Raw genomic sequence first — 11,652 nt, forward strand, 5'->3', positions numbered from 1 at the left:
CCCTCAGTGCACGCTTCCATTCCCGCTTGGGAATATGGGCTACGTATATCATGTTTACCGTTTTCACTTGGGGAGGAAATTTCTTCTGTCCTCCTGTGTTCGGCGGCCGGGGCTCCTCCTCGTCGTCGCCATGCAGCCCCTTTTCCTTGTTTTCGGCATTCAACTTGCCAGCCTGTTTGAACACCCAGCTTTCTCTGTTGGTGTGGTTGGCTGGTTTATCGGGGGTGCCGTGAATTTGACACGAACAATCGAGTATGCGGTCCAAGCTGGACGGGCCCGGATTGCTTCTTTTGAATGGTTTTTTCCGCCGACCGGATTTTGAGCCACTGAATCCGGCTTTAACTGCCGTGTCTTCGGCATTGTCACCGTTGTTACGACGTTTGTGTCTGTTGCGACGTGGCCTGCCGTTGCTATCTTTGGCATCTGAATTGCCAGGGTTTCTTGATGTGTTGTTGCTGCAAGCCAGCCAGCTATCCTCTCCCGTGCAAAAGCGGGTCATGAGTGTCGTGAGGGCTGCCATGGACTTCAGCTTTTCTTGGCCGAGGTGTCGGGCGAGCCACTCATCGCGGATGGTATGCTTAAATGCCTCTAAGGCCTCGGCATTCGGACAGTCGACGATTTGGTTCTTTTTAGTTGGGAACCGGGTCCAGAATTTCCTGGCTGATTCCCCTGGCTGTTGGGTTATGTGACTCAAGTCATCGGCATCTGATGGTCGCACATAAGTGCCCTGGAAGTTGTCAAGGAATGTGTCCTCCAAATTCTCCCAACTGCCAATGGAGTTTGCCGGCAGGCTATTGAGCTAATGTCGAGCAGGTCCTTTGAGTTTTAGTGGGAGGTACTTGATGGCATGTAGATCGTCACCGCGGGCCATGTGGATGTAGAGGAGGAAATCTTCGATCCATACCGCGGGGTCTGTTGTGCCATCATATGATTCAATATTCATGGGTTTTAAACCTTCTGGGATATCGTGATCCATTACATCATCAGTGAAGCATAGGGGGTGTGTGGCGCCTCTGTGCCGGGCTATATCACGACGCAGTTCATACGAGTCTTGTCTGCTATATTCAGCTCGGCCGGATTTGCTTTTAGTATATCCGGCGTGACGTTCGTCGTCATGCGTTGGGGTGCGCCCCCATGATCCGTAGATCGATCTTGTATGTCCTGCTTTGTTTTCCAATACGCCTCGCAGGTCCTGCGTGTTGCCCCGGGCCTTGGTGTTTTTGTTTGACTGGCAACGGGGTGCGGGCTGGACTTCGGGCTGATACGCCGCTTTGTCTCAGCCACGAAGTGGCCAGTCAGCTACATCATACGTTGGTAGTGTAGGCTTTAAAGCTTCCTCCTCTAGTTGGGGCAGCAACCTGCACTTTGGGTAACTTTTCGTTGGGTGCTCGAGTTCGTATTCCTCCGCTGCCAGCACCTCGGTCCATCTATGTGCTAGCAGATCTTGATCAGCTTGAAGCTATTGTTGCTTTTTCCTCAGACTTTTTGCTGTGGCTATAAGCCAGCGCTTGAAGCGCTCCTGCTCGACGGGATCCTCAGGCACGCTAAATTCTTCATCGCCGAGGCTCACCACGTCGTCGGAGAGGGGCATGTAATTGTCATCCTCTGATTCTCCGTCTGCCTCCTGTTCCTTAGGGCTAGCTTGCCCATCCTCCCGCTCGAAGCCTGGCTGGAGGGGATTGTCTTCATCTTCGGCACTGTCCGCAGCGTTATTGTCTCTTGTGCCAGTATCACTGCTTTTGCTATGGCGGGGCTTAGAGCGGCGTCGATGACGCCGGTGCTTAGATTGCTTCTCGAGTGAATTATCCTCCATTGCCTTATTGCCATCGCTTTCTTTGGGGGTGTCCACCATGTATATATCATATGATGAGGTGGCTGTCCAGTGCCCTGTGGGTAGTGGTTCCTGTTCTTCTCCTGCATCATCGTCCATATGGTCGATGTCTTCGGAGCCGAAATGAAGAATGTCGGTTAAGTCGTCGACAGTGCCTATTATGTGGGTGGTGGGTGGAGAATGAGTTTCTTCGTCGTCCGCTTCCCACTCAAGCCGGACATAGTTCGGCCAAGGGTCTCCTAACAAGGAGACATACCTCAATGAATTTAGCACGTCGCCCAAGGGCGAGTGCTGAAAGATATCCGCGGAGGTAAACTCCATGATCGGTGCCCAATCAGATTCTATAGGCACGGACGAAGGCGGTTTGAAGCCTGTGGCTGGAGACGAATCCAAGGGTCCGGCAGCACGGGTCTCATAGGGGGTGAAGTCAGTATTCGGTTCTATCACCGCTGGGTGTGCGGCCTCCATGGAGGGGTCCATCCACCCATCCTCGGATGGCACAATCTGCTCCGGATTGAGTGCCAGAGTAGCCACAGGTGTGATCTCCTGAACATCTTCCGGCGGGCAGAGCTATGTCATCCTCGTCGTGACTGTGCGGTGCACCTAGCATGGGCTCCAACCTGTCGAAGATCAAGTCTCCGAGGATGTCGGTAGTATAGTTCAAGCTTCCAAACCTGATCTGATGGCCAAGGGCGTAGCTCTCGATCTGCTCCAGATGGCCAAGAGAGTTGGCCCGCAGTACGAAGCCGCCGAATATGAAGATTTGTCCGGGGAGAAAAACCTCACCCTGGATCGCATCGTTGCCGATGATCGAAGGAACCATCAAGCCTTATGGTGAAAACACAGTGGAACTCTCAATGAAAGCACCAATGTTGGTTTCAAAACCGAGGGATCTCGGGTAGGGGGTCCCGAACTGTGCGTCTAAGGCGGATGGTAACAGGAGGCGGGTGACAGAATGTTTACCCAGGTTCAGGCCCTCTTGATGGAGGTAATACCCTACTTCCTGCTTGATTGATCTTGATGATATGAGTATTACAAGAGTTGATCTACCACGAGATTGTAGAGGCTAAACCCTAGAAGCTAGCATATGGTTATGATTGTTGTTGTCCTACGGACTAAACCCTCCGGTTTATATAGACACCGGAGGGGGCTAGGGTTACACAGAGTCGGTTACAAGGGAGGAGATCTACATATCCGAATTGCCAAGCTTGCCTTCCACGCAAAGGAGAGTCCCACCCGGACACGGGACGAAGTCTTCAATCTTGTATCTTCATAGTCCAACTGTCCGGCCAAAGTATATAGTCTGGCTGTCCGAGGACCCCATAATCCAGGACTCCCTCACCCCCTAACTGGCGCGCCAAAGTTGTCGGGGGAAACGACACCTACGGGATTACGAGGAATCCCTTTTTGCTACGGTTGGCAGGCGCGGAGAAGTGGAACACTACTAGGAAAAGGGCTATAGATAGGATTGATACTAATGGCGCACCAGGGAAGTAGTGCGCCACTACTATATACTAATGGCGCACCTGTTGGTGATGCGCCATTAGTGTGGAAGACACTAATGGTGCACCAGAAACAGGATGTGCCACTAGTATTAATTTTTTTTTCCATTTTTCCATACATACTAATGGTGCATCAGGTCGACAATGCGCCATTACTAGTTCTAACTAGTAATGGCGCACCAGGCAGAGAGTGCGCCATTACTGTAATTTTTTTCTTATTCTTTTTTTTGTAAAACTACTAATGGCGCACCGTTTCACAGTGCGCCATTACTAGTTTAAACTAGTAATGGCGCACTATTACACGGTGCGCCATTAGTATATATATTTATATTTTTTTACTTTTTTGCAAAACTTCTAATGGCGCACCACCTGCAGGTGCGCCATTAGTAACCAGGGTTACTAATGGCGCATTTCCTTGTGGTGCGCCATTAGTAACCTGGGACCCCAACAAGATATTTTGGACAGCCCCACACCTACCCACTCACTTTCCTCACTTCATTCCCTCCACCTCCTTCTCCAAGCTTTCGGCTGCCTCCTCCTTCTCACCTCTTTTCCACCATAGATTCATCAAAATTAAGTGGTGAAATTACCTTTTTTTGATAGGTAAGTAAGGGGAAAGCTATCTTCATGATGTAAATCTACTTTTTTTCTCCCTAGCTCGCTCCAACAACGTGCACATGCACTTTTTGTGGCCTAGCTAGATCTATGTATGTTTGTGGTGTTGCATATATGTTTGTGTTTGAAGGTACCGGTATTTGAAATGCGATAGTTGCCAATATTTTGCCGAAATGTTTTGGTTCATTTCCGTTTCGGCGAGAATTTTGGCACTATGCATTCTTTTTGGTCCTATTTTTAGGGAAGGTCATGCCAAATTTTTTCTTGGTTCTAAAATATCATTTTGCTCTACCCCGCAGGCGACCATGGTCCGCACGATGACTGAAGGCATCGTGAATAGGTTTTCAAGCTCCGCGGAGGCCGAGATGCTTCAAAAGAACGAGACGGAGATAAGATGTCCGTGTCCAAGATGCAAGCTGAAGAGCCTTATTGCGCACCCGGATTCCGGGCAGGTGTGGGACCACCTGCTCTTGCGTGGTTTCATGGATGGCTATCGGTGGCAAGGTGATGAAGATGACTATGAAGTCGTCCATGGCCGGGGCCGGGCAAGAAATGAGGAAGGGCAACAAGACAAGTACCACTGCGGCGAGGGCGTGCGAGAAGACGAAGTATCTCCAGGACATGATCACGACGGTGATGCTGTACACAGTCATCATGTAGAAGATGTCGTACATGATGATGAGGAAGATCAAGACGAAGGGCATGATCATGAAGATGAAGATGCCGGAGCAGACGACGATGGAGGCTGGGTGAGGGACCCTCATATTCAAGAGCTGCTTCTCAAGCAGACGGATAACGCAAGAGCTGCCGCCCGAGAGAAAGCCAAGCTGGATCAACTAGAGATAGACGGGGTTACTCCATTGTATGAAGGATGCAGGCCCGAGGATACCCGCCTGAAAGTAACGCTCATGGCTCTGGAGATGAAGGTAAAACACAAAATGACCGACGCATGCTTCGACGAGAACATGTCATTCTGGCACGAACGTCTTCCCAAGGGGAACAAGTGCCCGACCAGTTTCGAGGAGGCGAAGAAAATCATGTGTCCTCTGGATTTACCGCACGTGAAATACCATGTGTGCATGAACAATTGTATCATTTATCGGGATGAGCACGCGGAGTCTACCATATGTCCGGTGTGCGGCGTCACTTGATACAAGAAGATGAAGAAAGCTCCTCGAAAATCGGTGTGGTACTTTCCGATCACTCCTCGTCTGCAGCGGTATTTCGCAGACCCTAAGGTAGCAAAGCTCCTGCGTTGGCACGCGGATAGGGAGGAAAAGAAGCGGGAAGATGACGGAAATGATCCGGAGATAAATAAAAAAGACAAGATGCTGAGTCACCCTAAGGATGCGAGCCAGTGGCAAGCGTTGAACTTCGAATACCCAGAATTTGGGAAGGATCCAAGGAACATCGTGCTGGGTGCGAGCACCGATGGAGTCAATCCGTTTGGCAGCCAGAGAAGCACACATAGCACCTGGCATGTGTTTGTGTGGATGTACAACCTTCCCCCCTGGTTGTGCATGAAGAGGAAGTACATTCACATGAGTATGCTAATTGAAGGGCCGAAACAACCAGGGAACGACATCAATCTGTATTTGGGGCTGCTGAAGGAGGAGCTAGACACGCTATGGAAAGCGCTAGCCAATACGTGGGACGCCGCAGAGAAAGAATATTTCCCTATGAGAGCCGCAATGCTCATGACGGTGCATGACTATCTCGGTTACGGATATCTCGCGGGGCAGGTAGTCCACGGATTTTCTGGATGCGTAAGGTGCATGGATGACACAACGTATCTCCAGCTAGATAGAGATCCCAGGTCTTCGAAAACCGTGTTCATGGGACATCGAAGGTGGCTTCGCGACGATGACCCGTGGAGGAAACGCAAGGATCTGTTCGATGGTGAAACCAAACCCCGAAAACGCCCGTGTACGAGGAGCGGCGAGGAAATAGACGAGCTGTTGAAAAATTGGAAAGACTGCCCACTTCCGGGAAAGAAGCAAAAGGCGCCAGAGCCAGGAAAGAAGCGAAAGGCACCAGAGCCGCTGCTGAAGGTATGGAAAACGAGGTCTGTTTTTTGGGACTTGCCGTACTAGAAGATCCACCGTGTGCCTCACAGCCTTGATGTCATGCATATCACGAAGAACGTGTGCGAGAGTCTGCTTGGTACCCTGCTCAACATGCCAGAGAGGACCAAAGATGGGCCGAAAGTAAGGGCAGACTTGAAATCAATGGGCATCAGGTAGGAGCTTCACGCTAATGATGATGATGATGATGATGATGATGATGATGATGATGATGATGATGATGATGATGATGATGATGATGAGGCGAAGCAGGACACAGAAAGTCGTCGCAAAGGCAAAAAGGCCAAGAAGACCGGAAATGACTACCCTCCCGCGTGCTTCACTCTAAGTCAGGAGGAGATCGAGCAGTTTTTCACCTGCGTCCTAGGAGTAAAACTTCCTTACGGTTACGCGGGGAAGATAAGCAGATACCTAGACCCAGCGAAGCAGAAGTTCAGCGGGATGAAGTCTCACGACTGTCACATGCTGATGACGTAGATACTTCTAGTTGCAATCCATGGGATCATGGACGCGCACGTCCGTGAAATGCTATTTGGCCTATGCAACTTTTTCGACGTCATCTCTCGGAAGTCGATTGGCGTGAGGCAACTCAGAAGGCTATAGGAAGAGATCGTGGTGATACTATGCGAGCTTGAGATGTACTTCCCGCCCGCATTCTTCGACGTTATGGTGCATCTGCTGGTCCATATCGTGGAGGATATCATCCAACTCGGGCCGACGTTCCTGCATAGCATGATGCCGTTCGAAATGATGAATGGTGTCATCAAAGGATACGTTCGCAACATGTCACGTCCAGAGGGAAGTATAGCCAGGGGCTTTCTGGCCGAAGAGTGCATCTCCTACTGCACGAATTATCTAGGCATTGAGAACCCCGTTGGTCTGCCCGTCAACAGGCACCTCGGCAGGCTCGCTGGATGGGGTCACCGTGAGGGTCGCCGCGAAATGCATGTCGACTTCGAGGGTCGACTCGCCGACTTTGAAAGAGCAAACCTAGTCGCGCTACAACACATAGACGTGGTCGATCCTTGGGTGGTAGAGCACAAAACCTTTATTGAGAAGACGTACAATGACCGAGGCCAACAGAGGACGGACGGAGATATACTCAAAGAGCACAACTCATGTTTCACGCGTTGGTTCAAGCAGAAGCTTCTGTCGTACCCTTTACATGAGGATTCTTCCGCGGAAGAACAACTCATATTCGCCTTGTCACAGGGCGCCGAGCACAACCTGATGACCTATGAGGCGTACGATATCAACGGCTACACATTCTACCCCGAGGACAAGGACATGAAGAGCGATGGTTATCAGAACTTCGGGGTAACGATGGAATCCTACACCGGCAACGACAAGGACAGATACTACAGAAGGATTGAGGAGATCTGGGAGCTGAGCTACGCTGGAGAGAAGGTCCCGATGTTCCATGTCAGATGGGCCAAGAGCGTCCTAAAAGAAGACCGGTATTTCACCACCATTGTTATACCCGAAGCCAAATCCAAGACCACGGGCGCAAATGTCACCGCGAAAAATGAGCCATGGGTACTGGCTTCCCAAGTGGACCAATGCTTCTTCATTACCGACCCGTCAAAGCCCAGTCGTGTTGTCGTGAGGAGAGGCAAAAGGAAGATCATCGGAATGGATGGAGTAGCCAATGAGCAAGACTTCGACAAGTATGGTGACCCGAAGATCGAACATGACGACGACGATGAAGTAGCAGCACACACCACAAGAAGAAGCAGGACCACCCTACCTAAAGGACGTCTGTTCCACAGAAGAACTCCATTTGCAAAAAAGAAGGGCAAGAAGATTGTGAACAGATAGCTAGCTAAGATAGATTGTATTTAAATCGTAGTCTTCATTTCTCGATTGTATTTCATGGGCACTTTTTGATATCATGAATATTTTTAAATTTCATGGGCACCTTTTGAATTCATGAGGACACTTGATCTCGATCCCCCTCCATCTCGATCTCGATTACCCCTCCATCTCGATATCGATCCCACCCGCACCCTCCCCCACTAGCTAGCTCCACCGCCGCCGACGACCCACCGCAACCCTCCCCCGCTCCACCGCCGACGAGCACCCGGCCCCCCGCACCCCTGGGGGGTTATTACTGTTTTTATAAAAAAATATTACTGTTATGATTTAAACATGTTTGAACATATTTAAACACAAATAAATATCAAACAAGATTTAAAATGCATAAAAAATATTGGGGAGCCTGGGAATCGAACCCAGGACCTCCTGGTGTGTGTGCTGCGTATTGACCAGTCGGGCTAGTGGGCGGGGTCTGTTGTAGATAGGGTTATGTTGTATATAACCTGACAAGTCGGGCTAGATTAAATTACTTATGGCGCACCCCTCGGTGGTGCGCCATTGCTATGGATGTACTTATGGCGCACCCCTGGGTGGTGCGCCATTGCTAAGCCTCCCCGCACACTAAAATCCCCAATCTCCATTTCTCTCTAATCCCTCCCCTGCCTCGTCTCACCCGCGCCTGACCACCACCGCCCACCACTTCCCCCGTGCTCGTCGTCCCCGGCCGTGCTCGCTTCCCCCGCCGCACCCGACCACCTCCCTCACCGTCCCCCCTCCGCTCGCGCCCGCGCCCTCGCCGTCCCCCTCCCCCCGCGGCCCCACCTGCGTCAACCTCCCTCCCGAGCACGACAGCTAGGGTTCCTAGCCGCCACCACCGCTGCTGGCCCGCCGCCGCGGCGCGCCCAGTCGGCCGAACCCTCCGCTGCCCCGCCTCCTGTACAGGACCCCAGCAGCGCCTCCCCCCATCAAGCAGCCGCTCCCCCCAGCGGCGCCCCCTCCCTGGAGCAGGCGCTCCTGCCCAGCAACGCTGCCGCCCGGAGCTACGCCGGCGACCAGTCCGTAGGCAGGTAGCCACCACTCCTTCATCCTTCCTCCCTCTTCCCTCATCCCCCCTCCCTCCTTCCTCTTGCATCCTCTATTCAATTTTTTGCTTGCTGCGTGATTTTTCCAGAGCATGGTCAAGTTTACATGTGAAAGGATTGTGCTTGATAGGTGTTTGTGATAATGCCTCTAAGGGAGGGGGTCATCGCGTCATTAGTCTCTGTATCAGAGTCTTTTTTTCCTAGCCGTGTTGTCACCGAAAAATGCAATAAATTCTCATGGTTCGAAACCTTTGATACTTGGCTTCTCCAAATGAGAAATTTATGCATGTAATAATTGGTTTACCTTAGTTTGCAGAAATATGAAATTAAGCCTTACTTAGTAACATTGTTTCAAGAAGATCAATTTGGAAGCTCTGCTTCACAGGATGCCTTCAGACACTTGCACATATCTTTCTAACTCATGCATTATTTCATCTATTAGACACTTCAAAGTGATGGCTATTTCCTTTACCTTAGAGGAAAAACAAAATAATATCTTCTACTTTGCCTAGAGGAAATATAATTTCATGGACTACATGTTATATCAAATTTTTAGCTAAGTTTTGTCTCCCTGCGAAAATTGGGCAAATTCCTTCTCAAAATCACATGTTTTAACTAGGAAGAACCTGAGACACTATGGCATCAACACTTGTAAGAAAAGAAATAGCAGGAGAATGAAGATTATATTAAAAAATGGTATTAGTAGTGGTAAACAAGCATATAATCCCTCCCAGGTAGTAACAATAACTTTATGCAGGAGAGTGAAAGAAGAAGCATAGGCGATCAGGTTCGATCACGGTTGGAGAAAAATTGAGGCGTTTGTTGGCTCCAACATAGTGATACAGGTATATACATGTGCTCTGCTTACTTGATCATATAGAAGATTTTCATATAAGAGTTATGTTTCAAGTTGCTAAACCTTTTCATATAAGTTTGCTTCCAAGGAGTTGTTCTCTGTCTGGTCCAATTCTGAAGAAATAAAAAGTGAATAGTTTGTTTGTTCCCTGTGTGGTCACTCTATTTTTTGAGTACTGACATTAGTTATGTTTGTTAGCAGCAAGATATTTAAATGAAGCTTGTTCTTTTTCAACTGTTCAACTGATGCCATGAAACTGAATATAGTAGTTGAAAACCCTGTTTTTCTTCCTGATCGTGAAAATTTGAAGTCCTGTTTGTGTTTTGGTTTTCTTGGTTGACAATTATGTTTAGTTTTTCATTTCATGGGTGCTGTAAAATATGCAGGTGGTGAGTTGAGGCTCAGCATACAGCTTGTTTGGACTAACCAAGAGGACGAGGTATGTTGCTTGCCCAAGCTATGTGACACGTACGCGCCAAGTTTTCTGTTATATAATTACCTGTTAGTGCTTAGTTAAACTGCATGATACGGCCATAGCAGATGGATGGTACTAGGTGTTGTTTTGTTTCTTGCCAATGTATTCAGAGAGCAGATGTGCCACTGCAGATTTCTTTTCTTGAAGGCAGCTCACATAAGTTGAGCTACAAGTGAACAACTTGCTGCTATTAGATCTGGAATGGAAGCTCACATAAGTTGAGCTGATTTTTGTCCATATGAAAGCAGAGGACCATATGGTCTGTGGCCTTTTCATCCATATGAAAGTAGAGGCACATTGTAGTGCTAGTTTGCTTGGTTTTTTCTCCAACCATCGTGTCGTGATGAATTTGCAGGTACCCCGAGAGGCCCTTGAGTTTGCCGGAATGTCGATTAACTTCCGTTCCGGCAAATTCGGGTACTCCATATGTCCTATTTTCAGCAAAGGTCATGCTGAAATTTTACGTGAATTTTAGCATGACTTTGCTAAAAATAGGACATATGGGGTACTTGCGATAATGCATGGGCCGGGGTATCTTAGTACTTAATTAAGTAGGATCAACTGCCCCTTTATTCTTCCTGCATTAAACCATAGGTGGCTATAGAGCCACGTGATTAGGCCCAACTTAGAATTCTCCTTAGCATCGATAAACCCTAGATGATAAACCCAACATAGGTGGCAATAGAGCCAAGTGATTAGTGCCTAGTGATTAGGCCCAACCTAGGGTGCCTCGGCATCGATAAACCCTAAATGATGAAAACTTAACTTGGCTGCCCCGGATGCCTCGGTGTTGATGAGAACCTAAATGATGTACGCTTAGGCTTTTAGGGTGCCTCGGCGTCGACAAACCCTAAATGATGAAAGCTTAGGCTTTTAGGGTGCCTCGGTGTCGACAAACCCTAAATGATGAGACCATGAAAGCTTAGGCTTTTAGGGTGCCTCGGTGCGAAATATTATCAGCCCCAACACGCTCAAGAAGGCGGTCTATGAGCAGAACTCGGTCCCATTATAGGAGATCAAGAGGAAGGGACGGAAACGAAAGACTGACAAGGGTGCCGGTGCGAGCCAGCCGGCACCGAGTTCGATCCATGCTCAGGACGGGCCACCTTCACCTAAGGATATCTCGAGGAGGGTGCATGTGGCGGGTAGGGCGATGCTACCGCCAAATATGCTGAATGCTGCAACCGGTGCTATGCGGAGTTTGCACGACAGTGTTGTTTCTTTGGAGAAGCGGCATCTCAGAGAGAAGGATGTGGCATACCCGGTTTTCGTGGCCAAGGTGCCAGAGGGCAAGGGCTTTGTGGATGGCGACATCGGGGGTACGATCGTCCTGCGGTTTGATGACATCTTTGCTATGTTTAACCTTCATCCGCTGCACTACACCTTCGTTCG

The sequence above is a fragment of the Triticum urartu genome, chromosome 5A (assembly GCF_056163025.1).
Source record: "Triticum urartu cultivar PI428250 chromosome 5A, HENAU_Tu73, whole genome shotgun sequence".
NCBI classification, from domain to species: Eukaryota; Viridiplantae; Streptophyta; class Magnoliopsida; order Poales; family Poaceae; genus Triticum; species Triticum urartu.